We start from the raw sequence: 17,599 nt of genomic DNA, 5'->3' as shown, positions 1-17,599 counted from the left end.
ACTGGCCTCTGTGGTAGATTGATTTAATTAATGGCCCCAATACTTGAGCCCTGCCAGGACTGTCACCCTCTTCCCTGTAGCATTCCAGTGCCTGCTTAGTCTGACTTTAAACCCAATTGTGCACTTTCTTTTGGCCTATGAGGTGTCAGCAAACATGATGCAAGGAGAGGCTGGAAGAATGCTACATATTGGGGTTGTTCACCTTGCTCCCTCCATAATGTCTATGTGAAGATGTTGAGGCTAGCCTGCCAGAGGATGATACAGCCCAGTCAACCCAGCGAGATGATCTTAAATCAGCCAATAGCCGATGACAATCATGTGATAAGCACAACCGAGATCACTTACCTCTTTTACAATCTACAAGCAGGAAACCTTTATTCTCTTCCGATAATCTTTTAATTTTCTCCAAGGGCCTAATCCTTCAGAACCATAACTACGGCTTGAACAATCTTCCTAATAAGAAAACAATATACCCTTGTGTGTGTGTATTGGGTGCATCTCTCAAAGTTTCTAGTTACACCACCTAAGCACTTTCTTTGCTAAATTGCTTAATGCCATAAAATAATGTGGTTCAGTAATTAGATATTTATCTTGCTTATATAAATCCCTAATATGTCATATTGTTAAATGTGTTATAAGATTTGAGCCATTTTTGTTTCCCTTTGGAAAATTTTTATTCATAAAAATTGAGACAATCCAAAAAACACTTCTTTGACTTTTAGGACTATGTCCACACATGTTATTTTAAAAGAACCAAGGTGGAGACTGCTTTCTTTGAAAGCTGCTATTTCATCTTTATGATAATAATCAATTGTGTGACAGAATCCAATCCATTAATTTTATAAGCTAACATCCTCTGTGCTTTCACTTATATTAAATTTAAAAAAGTCATGGGTGAAAGTTTAAAAATTCATTGATGATTTTAAATTATTGAATTATAGTCAGATTGTATTAAAAAAATCAATTTCAGTGCTTTTTATAGGAGGTACACCCACAACATGAGAGCATGGAACATTTGAATCTAAAGATATGAGAAAAATTTTACATGGCAAATTTTAACTAAAAAGTCTGGTATAAATATATTTAAATGAATCAAAAAGACAAAAATATGAGGCCAGGGGTTGAAATGGTCTTTGTATAGTTATGAAAAACTTAAAACAGACAAATAGTAATATTCTAATTTTTCATGCACCTAATAAAATGCCTCTAGAAAAATATGTTTCTGAAAGATTGAAGACTTTATTGTAAAATGCAAACAAATATTTAGAGCAATATCTTCATACCTTTGGAGAATGAAAACTCTCTTAAATATGTCACAATGTGCTAAAAAGCAAAAAGAAAAAATGGATAATTTTGACTAAATGAAAATGAAGAACTTATGGTTATCAAAGATACCATAAGGAAAATGAAAAGACACAAAGTGGAAGAAGGTATTTCCAACCTATGTCACGTCTGGTCCATTAATCAAAGGACAGCCCAGTAAATTATAATATATTTACAAAATATATTACAGACTGTAGTGAAAATGAACAGGGTCTAGATCTTGCAACAAGTGAATAAATTTAAAAATAAGAATAGGATTGAGTCAAAAAAGCGAATAGAACAAATACTATGTATGGTACATTCCCTTTTAATAAACTCAAAACTAAACAATTTATTGTTTAGAACTGTCTATAACTAAGAGACTAATTATGAAATACCAAGAAATGATAAAAATAAAATTTAGAACAATGTTTGCTCCAAGGATTGAGGAAAGAGGAAGGAACAGAGATAAAGGAGACAGAGACAGAGAAGACAGACTTAACAAGCACTAAATTTTGATATTATGGATAATACTTTTGGCTCATATTTTTATCCTACCTGCTTCCATAAAATGATAAGGAAGGATAAGTTGGATTAGATGCTTTCTTGGCATTTACTATTCTAAATGTATTTTCCATCTTGAAGTTACTATGTGTGAAGCCAGGAGCAATTACTTTTTGAGAGGATATACTGTCACCACCTTTCAAGGTGTCATTGTCCTGCATTTCATCAGAACTACTTGAGCCAGCTAGAGCTTTACATGCCAAGCATTACAAAATAAATAGAGAATTGGATTTTTTTCCATCTGTAAAGCAAGAAAATGCACATTTGAATTCTGACTAAAGGGATACACACCTTTTTTGAGAAAAGCACAGATTGCAAGGTTTTGGTGTTGGCACAAACACTCATTTTGATAAGTCTTTTGCTTCTTATAAATTATTGGCTTTATTTTCTAAAACATCTACCTTTCTAACTAAAGTTTCTCTTAAACAGAAACAATGGCTTAATCATTTTCCAAAGGACTTTTGTCTTCATAGCAATATTGAATGTAAAATGCAAACAAATATTTAGAACAATATCTTCTTTAATACCTATTAAATACCCGAAGCTTGATTTAATAGGTCTTCAGAGGATATATTGCACCCATGAGGCCAATGAATATAGACTGGTGGCTTCTCAGCCAGGTGTTTTTTGAGTGTGTGGGTGCCTGAGTGCTGCCATACAAAGCAGCTTTGATTCATTCGACCACAGAGAATTCTTGTGGCATTTTGGATAATTCATTTGTTTAGAGATGTTTCCTTTCTACCCCACTTCATCTTGACCCAAGTGTTTGGCTTTAAGGCTATTTTTGGACATATGACACTAAAGAGAGTCTTAACTGCCCCTGAGAATGTGACACTCCCAGTGAGTCTCAAATTGAAAACAGGCTTGAATGCATCAGCTATTTTTCATAAGTATTTAATAGCTTCAAGGAAATGACAGTTCCATGTCCCATGTGGGTTTCAGTTAGAGTGTAAAGTTCACAACTGAATATGCAGGAGACAATTGTTGAACCATTCACTATGCAAACTCTTGTGAACGTTAAGGATACACAACTGGCCTATTTTACACATGTACACATACAATACTACCCCTACCCCTTAATCTATTTAAACTATGTTCCTAGATTTTATATTCCTCGGGCCTTAGGGAAATAAAACCAAGGCCATAGCTATATAACTGCAAAGATCCAACTGTGTCGTATTAACTCAGCCATTTCATGAACTAATTCAGGGGCAGCAGGTCCACAAAGCCTCAGTATGTTTAAGATTTATAATTAAATTTCAAAAATGAAAGCTCATCTTGCTTGTTTAAGAATTTATGGGCCAGGCCTATAAAGAATTTATGGGCTCATGCCTACAATCCCAGCACTTTGGGAGGCTGAGGCGGCTGAATCACTAGGTCAAGAGATCAAGACCATCCTGGTCAACATGGTGAAACCCCGTCTCTACTAAAACTACAGAAATTAGCTGGGCATGGTGGCGCAGCCTGTAATCCCAGCTACTCGGGAGGCTGAGGCAGGAGAATTGCTTGAACCCAGGAGGTGGAGGTTGCGGTGAGCCAAGGTCGCGCCATTGCACTCCAGCCTGGGTTAATAAGAGCAAGACTACGTCTCAAAAGAAAAAAAAAAAAAAAGAATTTATGCAGTGTGTGGCTATCATACAGAATCTTATAGACAGACTCTGTTTCTTAAATCTAGCCTTTTCTTTTTATTATGATGCCAGTTTGTATTTTAAAATATGGCATTTCTTCCTAAAAAGACATTCCAGCTTAAAACTCAACAAACCCTGACAGAACATGTGAGAAAGTTTCATAATTTTTTTTTAAATTTTCCTGAAAAAAAGCTAAAAGTACAGGCAATTTCTAAAATGCAAATTCTAAATGCAATGCTTTTAAAATGCCCACCAGAGAACATTGTTTCTAAGTCTGGAGTAAGGAAGAGATAAGAGACTGTCCTAGTCCAGGTCTTCTGAGAAATTGATTAAACACAAAGGGAGCATTTAGTGGGATATCCCGTTGCGAAAAAATGGGGAGGGACCTGGGAAGAGGTGGGAGAGCTGCTGGACTGCAGTGTGCATCTATTCATAAGAGAAAGCTGGAATAAAGGAAGGTGGGACAAATACATTAGACCACTTCGCAGTCTAAGGAAATTTCTGCAAGGCCATTCAGTGTTCTTGAGCTGGTCCATCATCAGATGAGCCCTATGTCTCCCAGACTGGACCCACCTTAGCATGATCCATAATGTGCTCAGTCATTGGCTGAGAACAGCTTGTGAGAGGTGTGGCCCCAGTGGAAACTTAATGATGACTTATAGAGCTCAGTGACTAGAGCTCTGGAATTTCAACTTAAGTGTCTTCACATACTATAAACAAAACACAGAATAATTGGATGATATTTAAAGAAGATGGTTCTCTTATTAGTCAGCTTGCTACTATAAAATTCTGCATAACAACCCCCAAATCTCAGTTGAATCCAAAAACAAGTATTTATTTCTTGTTCATGGATCTCGCAGTGTCTTGGCTAAGCTCAGGTTTGTGTCATTTTCAGATCTGTATTATTCTAGGACCCAAGCTGAAGAGGAAAAGGCTACATAGGACATGTACTTCTCCTGGCAGATGAAAACAAAATGAAAAAGAACAAAGCAAACAACAGAAACACATTTAAAACTTTTGCTCACATCACATGTGGTCACACTCCATTACCAAAGTAAGTCACATGGTCCAGCCAAAAGTCAATGGAGCAAAGAAGTGTAGTCTACCTGCTGGGCTAGGAAACTCTGCACAGCCAAATGGTAAAGGGTGTGGTTGTATAGCTCTAGTATGTTGAGGGAGTAGAGGAGTGAAAATAATCTATTTTAAACTAATATTGCTTTCTCGGTAGACTAAACAGCATGCAGTAGTAAAAAGTAGTGGTAGAACACACATACACACACACACCCTTGTGAATGGACATATCGATGAGCTAGAAGAATGTAAATACACCTATCTCATGTGGTGTCACATACCTAAATCTTGGATACAAACAAACCAGAAAGGATGCTAAGTTTTTTCTACTTTTACTTGGCAATTTAGAATAGAAGAAGAAGACAGAAAAAGCCTATGAAAAAGCATGACTTATACTAGTAATGGATGCAGAAAATCTTAGTGCAAGTGAGAAAATTGCATATATAGATCCACAAAATTGAGAAGTTTTAATAGCAATATTTTCACACCAAAGTGACTGGCCCTTTTAGATGCACAGTTTTAAAGCCCATGAGACTGGCCACTTCCATCCTGGTAGCATGGACCCAATATAGGAATTTTTAAAAAATGGAGTAAGTAAAACAAAAAATTTCTTAAAGCAGCTGCCTCAAATCACCTTTAAATATCAGCCCACTGAGGCAGCTAAAAACTCACCAAAAAATAAAAATTAACAATGCAAAGATTTTGAGTCTTTGTTGAAAAACTTGAGGGTGGGGATTCAGATATTAATTAGGTAAAAAGGGAAGAAGTTAAGCAAAGTCTGTTTTACTATGTGGAAGCAAATAGAAGACTCTGTGGAATAATCTCGGGTATAAGATAAGTCAATAGGAATAAACAACATGGGAACCAAGAAGGAAAAAAGTGATGGCCCTCAATTTATCCACCATCTCACATACACACAAAGTCACACAAGGAAACAATGTAGCACATACACAATAGGATGAAGAATGGATCCTGAAGAAAAACCTACCCCAGGAAACAAAAGAAAACTTTAGTGATCACAATAACAGGTAAACAGAGCCAGCAGAACTAAGAAAAAAAATATTGAAGGGAAAAAACCTGAGTGAGACCCTTAAAATATGTTAAAAATAATGACTTAGAGAATAGGCTTGATAAAGTCACCAAGATGCAGAAGAAAAGGACATAAAGATTTAAATAATTTGAGATAAATTTAATGATATAAAAATAAAACAGATACAAAGACTATGATACTATAGAAGAAGCGAAATCTCCTCAGATGAAAGAAGAATAAAAACCCAGAATCTTTTAAATGTTTTCAAGGGCTTGTTCTATTTTATAAAAAATGAACATAGAATCACCAAAAATGAGATATACGTTATTAAATTTACTAAACTTCAAGCATTCAGAAGAGACAAACAGATTAATTTTTATATATTTTGAAATTCTTTTATAGCTCTTGGATGTTCTCTTAAGTTTTTTCCACTTTTTATTTTCTCTTTATATCTCAGTTTGAGAAGTTTCTATTGACATATCTTCGAACTCATTGATTCTTTCCTTGGCAAAGTTGAGTCTATGGATGAGTTCTTTGGAAACACTCTTCTTCCCCCTCCTTCCTACTTCAAGAAGGTGGATTAGAGGCCTTTAGGATTCCTCAGTCACTTGGAAATAGCAAAATAGTACATAAAGATAAACTCTGTGAGTTTTAATACAAGAAGAAAAAGGGGAATCTATCAGAATAGTAAAGGACACACCAGATCCTGGGGAAGATAAGGTGGGCAAACAGCCCCCATGAGGCATCTGGCTGGTAAAAGTGAGTGAAACCTTGGTGTGTGAGAGAGACAGATAACCCCCCTTGGTGACTCACTTTTCCACTGCAGATCCATGCAACCCAGGCCAAGGGAGAGCACATTATTCCTCTCAAGTCCCTGCAGCTACCTTGGAGGGAGGCTTGGAGACACTGAGAGGGAAAGACTAGGGAAAAGTTGCAATCATTTTCCCAGACCTGGGATTGTGACAGGGATGCCATTTTTAATCCAGGCTTATACAAAGTCATTCTTTGGCAATCTGGCAACATGGCCTCGCAGGCATTTTAGTGTCTGGTCAGAGGTTGGAACACCTGTTCTGGAGTAGTACAGAGCCTCCACAGCCAGAATTGAGCAGTAAGGTTGGAAAGCACTTTAGCAGTAGGCGCTAGAATCGTGCTTTTCCCCATTGCAGGTCTAGAGTGGGAGGAGAGTTGCTGTAGCTGTGGTTTCTTTTGGGCAATGAGACCTTCACACAAGGCCAGCTTGGCAACCTAGAACCAGTCTACATGTGTCATTATGAGGTGCTCCAGCCTGCTCCCCAGAGACTGTGGTGTAGTGGGGCCCTCTGTGCTCCATGTCCAGGTAGATTTCCAGGCATTCCAAGCACTTGTTCACCTTGAACAGCTGCCTGAGCCACCCTACCCTTTTTGTAAAAAGATTGTAGTGCAGTGGGGCTCTTTCTATTCTATACCCAGGCAGACTTCTACGCACTTGGAGAACTCACTCTCCTGGATTGGAGAATTAGGCCGCTCACCCTTCCTCATGCAGGGAAATTGGGGAAAATGAGGTTTCTCAGCTTCATGCTTAGGCATACCTCTGAGCACTTGGTGGCTGCCCACTAAACTTGTCCTTGGAGCTAGTGCTTGTGCCTGACATTGTGGGACCTGCAGATGGGCCCGCTTGATCTGGCGCCACCCATCTTGCTCTCATTCTCTAGGGCTATGCATTCCACAGTGGTCTGAGCTCCCAGAGAGTTTTAATCAGTAAGGATCAGGTATATACCCAGCCACATTGGCTGTAGCCAGCTCTTACCCACAAGAGCCACCTACTGGCTTGGAGAATTAATGGCACAACACTCTAGGATATCTGCCAACACAAGTACATAGCACTGGGAAAAGAGTGAAACTTCCTGACCATTGTTACCCTGACCCCATAGGAGGCAGTGAGCCTGCTCACATGCCCAGTACCTAACTACTATAACCAGCATTTGGATAAACCATTATCCAAAGGCTACCTATAACTAAGGAATTTATACAGACACTTTGTCACTGAAAACACCCAGACCCAGAGCTCTAACTCTCAGCACAGTCCACCTCTAAGGGAGAGAAAAGAGCAGCCCGCCAAAGCCCACTTTGAGTAAAAGTCAGTGTGGGCATGGCACCATCATAGCTCAGGAACAGATATGGGGAGGAGGTCATCTCATCCCCCATTCCTCCCTCCTCAGTGCACTGTTGCAGATTCAGTAGCAGCTCTTCCCATCAGGGCTTGGCAGCATGGGCTGAAAGAGACCAATTCTAAGGTTTCTATAGTGGTTCCACCACCATTGAAAGAAAATATATACTTGGGGAAAATGCTTTTCATACTTCTTTATTGCCTCTGCTTCTGCAACTACTTGCCAGCTCTTACTCTTAAATGCCAACTACTGGACTGCAGCTTGAATTGCAGCACCAAACAAAATTACACTGCTACTCCAAGCAAGATGGGAGAAAGCCACTATATGAAACTGCCTGCAGCCAAGGAGCCCATACGGCCACTGTGGAGCCCTGAAAACACCCAGAAAAGAAGCCAATCAATCATATTTGATATACGCCACAGTTATATCTACAAGGCAAAAAACAGTAAAAAATCAAGAACCATCATCCAAACAAAAGCAAATTCAAAAAAAAAAAAAGAGAGAGAGAGAGAGAGGAAACATGAGCTTTCTCAGATGAGAAGGAATCAGTGTAAGAACTCTGGCAATTCAAAAAATCAGAGTGTTTTTATTACAGCCAAAAGATCCCATTAGCTCCCAAGAAATGGGTCTTAACCAGAATGAAATGTCTGAAATGGCAGATATAGAAATCAGAATTTGAATGGCAAAGAAACTCAAAGAGATGGAAGAGGAAGTTCAAATCTAACACACACACACACAAACCCAGATAAATAAGTATTTAAGGACAACACAGTTATTAATAAAAAATCAAGCATAACTTCTGGAATTAAAAAATTATCTACAAGAATTTCAAAATACAGTTGGAAGCCTTAAATATGATTAGACCAAGTAGAAGAAAGAATTTCAGAGTTTGAAGACTAGTCCTTCAAATCAACCAAGTTGGAAGAAATTTTTAAAAATGTAAAAAATAAACAAAGCCCTCTCAAAATATGAGATTATGTAAAGGGAACAAATGTATGCCTCATTGGCATTCTTGATATAGAAGAAGAGAAAGTAAGTCACTTGGAAAATATATTTGAGGATATGACTTAGAAATATGTTCCCATTCTTGCTAGAGAGGTTTACATGATATAAGAAATCCAGAGAACTCCTGCAAGATACTCTACAAGGCAACTATTATCAAGTCATGTACTCAGCAGACCACCCAAGGCCAGTGCAAAAGAAAAAATCTTAAAGGCAGCTAGAGAGAAGGGTCACATTACCTATAAAGGAAAACCCATCAAACTAACAACAGACTTCTCAGCAGAAACTTTACCAGTCAGAAAAGATTGGAGAACAATTTTTAGCATTCTAAAATAGAAGATATGTCAGCCACGAATTCTATATCTTACCAAAGCAAGCTCCTTAAACAAAGGAGATATAAAGTCTTTCCCAGACAAGCAATGCCTAAGAAAATTAGTCACCACCAGACTGGCTCTACAAAAGATGATTAAGGGAGTTCTAAACATGGAAATGAAAGAACGATAGTTTCTACTACAAAAGCACAAATACACACATAGCCCACAGACCCTATAAAGAAACTACACAACTGAGACAGCAAAGCACCTAGCTAACAACACTATGACAGAAAAATCATCTGACATATCAACAGTAACCCTAAACAAATCACTAACTCATTGTATGAAACCAGTATCATCCTGATACCAAAATTCGGCAAATGTACAACAACAAAAAAAGAAAACTATAGGTCTATATCCCTGATATAGATTTTAAAATCCTCAACAAAATACCAGCAAACTGAATAAAGTTAATTCACAGTGATCAAGTGGGATTCATTCCTGGAATGCAAGAATGGTTCAACATATGCAAATTAATAAATGTGATTCACCATATAAACATAATTAAAAGCAAACACTATATGATCACTTTTATAGATACAGAAGTAACATTTGACAAAATCCAACATCTCTTTATGATAGAAACCTTCAAGAAACTAGACATCAAAAGGACAAACTCCAAAATAATAAGAGCCAACTATGAGAAACCCAGCATCAACATCATACAAAATGGGGAAAAGCTGGAAGCACTCCTTTAAGAACTGAAAGAAGACAGAGATGTTCACTCTCACCACTCCAGTTTAACAAAGTGCTAGAAATTCAAGCCAGAGCTATCCGCAACAGAAAGAAATAAAAGTCATCCAAATAGGAAAAGAGGAAGTCAAATTATCTCTCTTTGCTGCTGATATAATTCTATGCCTTGAGAATCCTAAAGATTCCACCAAAAGACTCTTGACCTGATAAACAATTTCAGCAAAGTCTCAGGATACGAAATAAACATGCAAAAATTAGTAACATTCTATATAACAATAAGATTCAAGCAGAGAATCAAATGAAGAGTGCAGTCCCATTTATAATAACCTAAAAAAAAAAATAAATAACATAAAAAATAAAATACCTAGGAATACACCTAGTCAAGGAGATTAAAGATCTCTGTGAGGAAAATTACAAAACTGTTAAAATAAATTATACATGACATAACAAATAGAAAAGCTTCCATGCTCATGAATTGGAAGAATAAACATTGCCCAAAACAATGTTCAAAGCAATCTACAAATTCACCTCTATCAAATTACCATATTCATATTCATAATTGCGTGCATATTCATATTGCACATAATTAGAAAAAGATCCTGAGCAGCCGAGGCAATGCTAAGCAAAAAGAAGAAAGCTAGAGACATCACATTACTGCTTCACACTGTATCTTAAAGCTACAGTAACCAAAATGGCATGGTATTGGCACAAAAATAGATACATAGACCAATGGAAGAGAATAGAGACCCTTGAAAGAAGCCACACATCTACAACCAATCTTCAACAAAGTCAATAAAAATAAACCACAGGAAAAGGACACCCTATTCAATAAATGGTGCTAAGAAAGTTGGCTAACCAATATGCAGAAGAATGAAACTGGACTGCTGCCTTTCGCCAATACAAAATTTAGCTCAAAATTACCTCAAAATATATCAAACACTCAAATGTCAGATGTCAAATTATAAAATTATAAAAACTCAAAATGTATTAAACACTCAAATGTCAGATGACAAATTATAAAAATTGTAGTAGAAATCCTAGGAAATATTCTAGATATTGGCATAGGCAAAGAATTTAGGATGAAGGCTTCAAAAGCAAATGCAAGAATTTTTGTTTTAAAATAGGCAAATGGGACTTAATATAACCAAGAGTGACTGCATAGCCAAAGAAACTCTCCAAAAGAGCAATCAGACAACCTACAGAATGAGATAAAATATTCACAAACTATGCACCCAATCAAAGACTAAAGATCTATAAGGAACTTAAGTGCATCAACAAGAAAAAAACAACTCCATTAACAAGTGGGCAAAGACATGAAGAGACATTTCTCAAAAGAAGACATACAAGTGACCAGCAAACATGAAAACATGCTCAACATCATTAACATCAGAGAAGTGCAAATTAAAACCACAATAAGATATCATCTTACACCAGTCAGAATGGTAAGTGTATTTAACTTTGTGAGAAACAGCCAAACGATTTTCCAGAGTGGCTATACATTTTATAGTACATTTTACTGCACCATTTACTGGCATCATACATGAAATCCAGTAGTTCTACATCTTTGCCAGTGCTTGGTATTAACACTATATTTCTGAAATAATTAGTCATTCTAATAAGTTTGTTTTGGTATCTTATTATAGTCTTAAATTTCACTACAGGCTAGTGGTGTTCAACATCTTTTCATTGTATGTCTGTCATTCCTATAGCCTGTGTGGTAAAATGTTCAAACTTTTACCCTTTTTGTAGTCAAACTGGTTTTTTTTTCCCCTTAGTGTTGAGTTAAAAACTTATTCATGTATTCTGGATTCAAGTCTTTTGTCAAATATGTAATTTGAAAATAATTTATCTGAATCTACGCCTTGTCTTTTTGTCATCTTAACAGGGATTTTTGCGAAGCAAAGTGTTTGAGTTTTGATGAAGTTTAAATTAGTGATTTTTTAATAGATCATGCTTTTGGTGACACATGTGATAACTCATTATCTAACTTTTAAAATAGATTAAAACTAGTAAGGAATAAATTTTAAAACAAAGATTATAATGAAAAGGTTTTTTGAGACAAGAATGAACATATAATATGAACGTATGTTTGTATACTATATAAATACATATAATGATCATGTATGTATACAAATATACATCCGTATATTTACACGTAGCCACAAAATATATTTGCTAAATAAATCATGAGCAAATGAAAATATTCAATACCCCATGAAATTCAGACGATTGCCAGACTATATGCCTAGCTTTATAATCATAAATCTGGAAACTTGAGGGAAATAAATGGTTTTCTAAGAAAATTTAAACTACTAAATGTAAAGTCTAAATCATACCATAATAATTTGGAAAACGTAGTAATTAAACATAATTTTCCTTTCCTGCTGAAAAGGAAAACAATACATGAGTCATTATTAAGATCTCAAAAAAACCATAAATTTCTGTATTTTATATAATTCTAAAATGAAAAATGAGAACAAAATTTTTTATTAACTAAAAATAATGCAGTTATTATTGAACCCAAATCATGGCAATGTAGCAAAATGAAGAAATAAATAACTAATCAATTTAAGTTATACTTAACAAAATGTGAAATGAAGACAGAGAATGTCAATTACAGTGATCAAATGAAGTTAATGCTAAAAATGCAAAGAATTTAAATTTTCAGAAATCTGCTAAGAGATTTACTAATTTGATTAATATGTCAAAGAAAAAACTAGAAAGTTACAATTTCCATAAGTATATAATACAACTCAAAAATATATCAAAGGCATATAATAGTTTTAAAAGTGTAGTATAATATTTATTAAAATATAGTTTTTATATATGTGGAAATAAGCTATATATATAGCATATTTATACCAGTGTGTGATGTGTGTGTGTGTATATATATATATATATAAAACATATTTTATATATATGTTTATACCACACACTGGTAACTAGCATTATGATTGATATTAAAACATGAGGCACGTTCTCATTTAAAGAGAAACAAAGAAAGCACATTTGTAACAATCACTATTATTTATAATTATTCTGAAAATATAAAAGATATAAATACTGGAAGTAGAAAGGAAATAATTATTGTTATTTGCAAATAATGAGATTACATATTCAGGAAATTTTAAGAAAAGCAAGAACAATTAGAAGTAGTGAAAGAATTAAGTAATGGGGCCAATCACACAATATTCAAATATAATTTTCTGATATAATAATAACCCCTCAGATATATAATACAGAAAATGATTACATTCACAATAACAATACTGTAAATACTAATATTAATATTTCATAAATATAAATATTTCATGAATATAAAATGCTAGAGAACAAGTATCACAATAAATGGACAGATATTGCATAAAATATATAAAATTCTATATAAAAACTTGGAAGAAGACGACTAATTGCAGAAAAATGTCTTATATGGCTAAATGACATACTATTGGAAAAAAGACAATTTTTCTCAAATTAACCAATACATTCAATTTACCAGGAAAATTCCAATATCACTTTGTTTTTATTTCTTTTTAAGAATTGATAAAAATAATTTTAATAATCTGAAAATGTAAATATACAAAAGTGGCTAGAAAAAAGCTGACAAAGCATAAAGAATTTGGTTTACCTAATACTAAAATATATTGAGTGAATCACAGAAAATGATAGACCTTCCCTTCATAAAGAGGATAATAACGATTATAAACATATATTCACCTAACAATGGAGTCCCCAAGTATATAAAGCAAACATTGACAGAATTGAAGGAGAAATAGAGTTCTACAATAATAGTTGATAACTAGTATTATGATTAATATTAAAACAACGTACCCTTAAACAACCAATGGGTTAAAAAAGAAATTATTAGAAGTATTAGAAAATTATTTTGAGACAATGAAAACAAAAATACCACACACTACTGGATGTAGCAAAAGCTGTGCTAAGAAAGAAATTTATAGCTGTAAACACCTACATTAAAAAATATAGATCTCAGATAAACAACGTAACTTTAGTACCTCACTTTCAATAATGGATCTAGACTGAAGATCAGTAAAGAATTTGAATACTCCAACACCACCATAAACCAGCTACACCTAACAAACATGAAAAACACTCTCCCCAACAATTGCAGAAAATACTTCTTCTCAAGTGCACATGGAACATTCTCTAGGATAGACACTATATTAGGCCATGAAACAAGTCTTAATAAATTTAAAAAGACTATAATCATAAAAATTTTTATTCTCCAAGAACCATGGAATGAAGCTAAAAGGAAGAGAAGGAAAAACAGATAATTTGCAAATATGTAGAAATTAAACAACAGACTCTTAAACAACTCAATAAACTCAGAAGTGGAAGTGGGGACATTGCTGTCAATATTATAGAAATTAAAAGAATTATAAGAGAGTACTATGAACAACTGTACACCAACAGGTTAGACAGCCCAGATAAATGGAACATAATTCTAGAAATGCATAAACTAGCAGCAACAAGTTTAAAAACAGATAAACTGTACATCATAAAGATTAAAATTTTGTATAGTAAAGGACATTATGAATACAGTGAAAAGCAAATCTACAGAACAGAAAATCATATTTCAATATTATGTATCTGACTTAGTTTAGTATTCAGACAACATAGTAACTGTTACAACTCAACAACTAAAAAACCAAAAACAATTAAAAAATGAGCAACGGACTTGAACAGATATTTCTCTAACGAAAATACACAAATAACCTGCAAGTATGTGAAAAGATATTTAACTCATTTAGTCATTAAGAAAATGAAAATGAAAATCATGAAATACCACATCACACCCACTAGTAATCAATAACAATAATGGAAAATAACAAGTGTTGGAATGTGGATACATGAAAACCATCATACATTACTGGTAGAAATGAATAATGGTACAATTGCTGTAGAAGGTTTAGTGGTTTCTCAAAAAGTTAAGCACAGAACTACCATACTTTCCAGAAATGTACTTCTAACTATATGCCTAAGAGAAATGAAACGCATGCCCGCATAGAAATTAGAACATTAACAGGAATGTGTATAGTAGCATTATTCATAATAGCCCAAAATTACAAACAACCCAAGTGTCCATTAATGCATGAATGGATTAACAAATAATGGCATATACACACAAGAAATATTACTCAGCCATAAAAAATAAATTAAGTAATCTTTTTTTTCTGAGATGGAATTTCACTCTGTTGCCTAGGCTGGAGTGCAGTGGTGCGATTTCCACTCCCTGCAACATTTGCCTCCCAGGTTCAAAGGATTCTCCTGCCCCAGCCTTCTGAGTAGCTAGGACTACAGGCGCGTGCCACCACACCCAGCTAATTTTTTGTATTTTTAGTACAGACGGGGTTTCACCATGTTAGCCAGGATGGTCTTGATTTCCTGATCTCGTGATCCGCCTGCCTTGGCCTCCCAAAGTGCTGGGATTACAGACATGACCCACTGCGCCCAGCCATAAATTAAGTGCTTATACCTGCTACAACTTGTCTAGACTTCAAAAACATTATGCCAAGTGAAAGTTTAAAGGCAGACACAAAATATAACATATTGTACAATTTCTTTTAAATGATACAACCAGCATAGGCAAACCCATCATTACAGAAAGCAGACAGGGTTGCCAGGACTGGGGAGAGGAACTGGATGGAGTCTGATTGCAAAATAAGATTGTAAATTATTTGGTGTTGAGATCAGTGGCACGATCGTGTTTCTCCCCCAGTTATGAGCACCATAAGTGAATTAAGATTAAGACCTCATAAACTTCCTGAACTGAATTGAACTAAGGCCAAATTGGGCCACAGGAACCTCTGCAAAACTACCATCAGCCTTTAACTTATATCTTATATAAACTTTAATATACCTTTGGGGATTATATTACTTAATTACTATGTTAAGTTTAAATAAACAACTTAAAACTGCTGATTTGCTTCATTTCTAACTTAAGTCAGTAAAACAAGCATATAGGGAATACCTGCTTTGTAGTAGGCAAGGCACCTAGGGGCTGGGAAGATGAGGGAACATGGGCTGGGAATGCAACCAAGCTTAATGCCTGGGTAGCACTTCCATCTCTTTGCACTACAGACCCTGTTCTACCTGCCTCTCTCACTTCCTTACTAGTTACTTCTGAAAGCACGATCTCAATAAATATGTGTGCATGAATGCTCATTTCAGGCTCTGCGTCTACTTATTCCATTTCAAGTCCCTGTACACATATGTGTCCCTAAACTTCTTTGGTCTCCTTTGTGTAACTAGGAGCATTGCAGGGGCATTCACTGAACAGGTGCATTGTTCTCTGAGGAGCACAGCTGGGGACGTGTGAGGGATGAAGGCACACATTGCTTCCTGCAGCTGCTGTTGACACAGGAGGAGAGGTTATATAGATATGGCAAATGACGTCAAGGCTCAGAAAGCTTAATGGTCTTCTTCTGCATTGTAACTGTGGTAAATAGTGGGGATGAGATTAAAATGCAGAGATGTTTCAATGCTCATTCCCAGCCTCATTCTACTGTACCATTCTGCACCTCACTGCATGCTTCAATTACAGCTAATTAGAACTGACCGAGGGAATACTGTAGGCTTAAAACCAGCCCCCAGCAGGTGTTTTCTTTAGTGCAGGACTCTGAGAAAACATGTGATTCTTTTTAAATGCAAGGGGGCTTGATGATCCTATTTGCTCTGGCACTCACACATCCCTGATTTATCTCTTGCCTCTTCTCCAAAATTCACACCCCAAGTCTTCACACCATCCATGTAAATAATTGAGCAATTGCAGATGGCTTTCCTTTAAAATACTGAATCACAATTTACACCCAAATTGTAAATAAACAATATAGGGCCGAGTTCAGTTCAGGCACCTCTTCTCCTTGTGTCAATAGCAACTACAGGAAGCAACTTCTGCCTTCATTCCTCACACATCCCAAGCTATTCTTTTCAGAGAACAATGCACCTGTTCAACGAGTGCCCTCGCAATGTTCCTTGTTACACAAGAAGAATCCTGGCACAAGAGGCTGTCTATGCTTCATTCCAGAATACGGGAAGAGATTATTTTCAGTTTGGCTATTTTGCCAGATACTTCACAGAGATCCTCAGCTCTAGCCGCAAATTCCAGCATGCAGTACTTCACAAGTTGCAAGAAAAGCCAAGCAGAACCACACCTACCTTGGCGGTCCCTTGAACAAAGACTGAATATAACGATATGAATTGGCTGTACTCACCACAGTAAAGTCTTTTTCTCATTTGCAAGCACATCTTCTCTCAAGCAAAATGACATTCACTTTCAGAGTAATGCCCCTGAAATAATTCATAAAGGGAAAAGGTTGAGTTAAAGATAGACCATTGTCAGCAAGGTATACTTTCTCTTTATTTAAATAGAGAAAACAAGAAACAAATCAGCTCCATTCTGATTCCTCCAGAGCAGCCCAAATGCAGCTATAGTGTTGATTGGAAAAGTTTCTTTTAAAACAAAGGGCAAAAAGATGCATTTCCATTTTTGTCATCTGAAGCTCACAGATTACTATTTTATTTTTATTATTAACTAAGTCTCGCTTCTATTTGTCAAGCGTCTTAAGAGTAGTGTATCGTGGCCACGCCAAGCCTGCTCTTACCTCACAGTGTTTCCAACAGCTCTTCCTTCTGACTGCAATGCTCTTCCCTCCAGGCTCATTTCTGCAGAGTCAATTTTCTTACCCCCTTCACACCTGTGTTCAAATTTTATTTGCTCAATGAAGCCTACCCCCTTTCTATTGAATTCTGCCTCTCTGCTTCCCC

The 17,599-nt window shown here is 35.7% G+C and overlaps 1 long non-coding RNA gene across 1 annotated transcript in view; it reads right to left on the bottom strand.

Annotated features, from left to right (window-relative positions):
* The window catches only part of LOC105732813 (uncharacterized), a 679,090-nt gene that overhangs the window by 101,687 nt on the left and 559,804 nt on the right, over nucleotides 1–17,599 (bottom strand). The window contains exon 10 of the long non-coding RNA XR_010343589.1: nucleotides 17,047–17,122. This is a non-coding gene — a long non-coding RNA (uncharacterized LOC105732813). The remainder of the gene's footprint in view (nucleotides 1–17,046; nucleotides 17,123–17,599) is intronic.

Source organism: Aotus nancymaae, unplaced genomic scaffold, assembly GCF_030222135.1.
Source record: "Aotus nancymaae isolate 86718 unplaced genomic scaffold, 86718_ANA_hifiasm-v0.15.2.pri h1tg000001l, whole genome shotgun sequence".
NCBI lineage: Eukaryota > Metazoa > Chordata > Mammalia > Primates > Aotidae > Aotus > Aotus nancymaae.
Note: the sequence above shows the minus strand (reverse complement) of the source record. Positions and strands in the feature narration are given on the sequence as shown.